The sequence below is a fragment of the Ascaphus truei genome, chromosome 20 (assembly GCF_040206685.1).
Source record: "Ascaphus truei isolate aAscTru1 chromosome 20, aAscTru1.hap1, whole genome shotgun sequence".
Classification (NCBI taxonomy): domain Eukaryota; kingdom Metazoa; phylum Chordata; class Amphibia; order Anura; family Ascaphidae; genus Ascaphus; species Ascaphus truei.
The window spans coordinates 18,000,876-18,003,375 of NC_134502.1; the positions used below are offsets into that span (position 1 = coordinate 18,000,876).

A 2,500-nucleotide genomic window follows, 5' to 3' on the forward strand; every position below is an offset into this window, starting at 1 on the left:
CCTATGCTCCCTCTGACTCCCACCCCCTTCACACACTCTTACCATCTCCTCCACGGTGGGGGGGCCCCTTGGCTCTGAGACGCAGTGTTCCCCTACCGGACTGTGACACCCCGGAGCCGAGACCTGCTGACCCCGAGCGCTGACCTATCATGTCTAGGAGGGGATGAGAGAGGCAGTATAACTATACAAGTGTGGACACACTAGTGCGCACACTAAGTGTGGACACACATACATACATACACACACACACACACACATATACACACAAACAGACAGCTAAGCAATGATATATATGTGCCGATCAGAGGCAATATATGTATATAAGTGTGTACACACACACCACACACACACACACAGATATATAGAGATATAAACAAGAGAACCCCTGAGGAAGCAGGAACCCCCTTGTGAAACGCGTAGGGAGACGGAGGACCGGAATCCGGACACTAAAATCCCGGAATTGACGTCAGACGATGTCGAGGACGGTTCACAACCACACGAGGAAGGGATTATCTCTTCCACTGGTTCCAGAGTCACCTAAACAAAGCTTACAAGACCTGGCAATTGGAGAGCGCTGCGGGTTTATCCCCGTTTTAAAGTTTTATAAACGCCTTTTCACATTTGCACTAAGAGGCTGCTGTTTTTTCACCCCCACATAAACACTGCATGGAGAGGCCACCGATGCAAGAACGGATAAACTAACGATACCTCGAAGTGCGCGGCGTCTGGGCATGGAAGCGCGCGGCGTCTGGGCATGGAAGCGCGCGGCGTCTGGGCATGGAGAGCGCGCGGCGTCTGGCACGAAGTGCGCGGCGTCTGGGCACGGAAGTGCGCGGCGTCTGGGCATGGAACGCGGCGGCGTCTGGGCACGGAAGTGCGCGGGGTCTGGCACGGAAGTGCGTGGGGTCTGGGCATGGAAGTGCGTGGGGTCTGGGCATGGAAGTGCGCGGGGTCTGGGCATGGAAGTGTGCGGGGTCTGGGCACGGAAGTGCGTGGGGTCTGGGCATGGAAGTGCGTGGGGTCTGGGCACGGAAGTGCGTGGGGTCTGGGCACGGAAGTGCGCGGGGTCTGGGCATGGAAGTGCGCGGGGTCTGGGCATGGAAGTGCGTGGGGTCTGGCATGGAAGTGCGTAGGGTCCTGGGCACGGAAGTGCGCGGGGTCTGGGCATGGACGTGCGCGGGGTCTGGGCATGGAAGTGCGTGGGGTCTGGGCATGGAAGTGCGTGGGGTCTGGGCATGGAAGTGCGTGGGGTCTGGGCACGGAAGTGCGCGGGGTCTGGGCATGGACGTGCGCGGGGTCTGGGCACGGAAGTGCGTGGGGTCTGGGCACGGAAGTGCGCGGGGTCTGGGCATGGACGTGCGCGGGGTCTGGGCATGGAAGTGCGCGGGGTCTGGGCACGGAAGTGCGTGGGTCTGGGCATGGAAGTGCGTGGGGTCTGGGCATGGAAGTGCGCGGGGTCTGGGCATGGAAGTGTGCGGGGTCTGGGCATGGAAGTGCCCGGGGTCTGGGCATGGAAGTGCGCGGGGTCTGGGCATGGAAGTGCGCGGGGTCTGGGCACGGAAGTGCGTGGGGTCTGGGCATGGAAGAGCGCGGGGTCTGGGCATGGAAGTGCGTGGGGGTCTGGGCATGGAAGTGCCCGGGGTCTGGGCATGGAAGTGTGTGGGGTCTGGGCATGGAAGCGCGTGGGTCTGGGCATGGAAGTGCGTGGGGTCAGGGCATGGAAGTGTGCGGGGGTCTGGGCATGGAAGTGCGTGGGGTCTGGGCATGGAAGTGCGCGGGGTCTGGGCATGGAAGTGCGTGGGGTCTGGGCATGGAAGTGCGCGGGGTCTGGGCATGGAAGTGCCCGGGGTTCTGGGCATGGAAGTGCGCGGGGTCCTGGGCATGGAAGTGCCCGGGGTCTGGGCATGGAAGTGCGTGGGGTCTGGGCATGGAAGTGCGCGGGGTCTGGGCATGGAAGTGCGTGGGGTCTGGGCATGGAAGTGCCCGGGGTCTGGCATGGAAGTGCGTGGGGTCTGGGCATGGAAGTGCGCGGGGTCTGGGCATGGAAGTGTGCGGGGGTTGGGGATGGAAGTGTGCGGGGTCCTGGGCATGGAAGTGCGTGGGGTCTGGGCATGGAAGTGTGCGGGGTCTGGGCACGGAAGTGCGTGGGGTCTGGGGATGGAAGTGCGTGGGGTCTGGGCATGGAAGTGCGTGGGGTCTGGGCATGGAAGTGTGCGGGGTCTGGGCATGGAAGTGCCCGGGGGTCTGGGCATGGAAGTGCGCGGGGTCTGGGCATGGAAGTGCGCGGGGTCTGGGCATGGAAGTGCGCGGGGTCTGGGCATGGAAGTGTGCGGGGTCTGGGGATGGAAGTGTGCGGGGGTCTGGGCATGGAAGTGCCCGGGGTCCTGGGCATGGAAGTGCGTGGGGTCTGGGCATGGAAGTGCGCGGGGTCTGGGCATGGAAGTGCGTGGGGTCTGGGCATGGAAGTGTGCGGGGTCTGGGCATGGAAGTGCCCGGGGTC

At 63.2% G+C, this 2,500-nt stretch overlaps 1 pseudogene; it reads right to left on the bottom strand.

Moving 5' to 3' along the window:
• LOC142470962 (PDZ domain-containing protein GIPC1-like) overlaps positions 1 to 2,500 on the bottom strand; it is a 25,883-nt pseudogene that overhangs the window by 7,998 nt on the left and 15,385 nt on the right.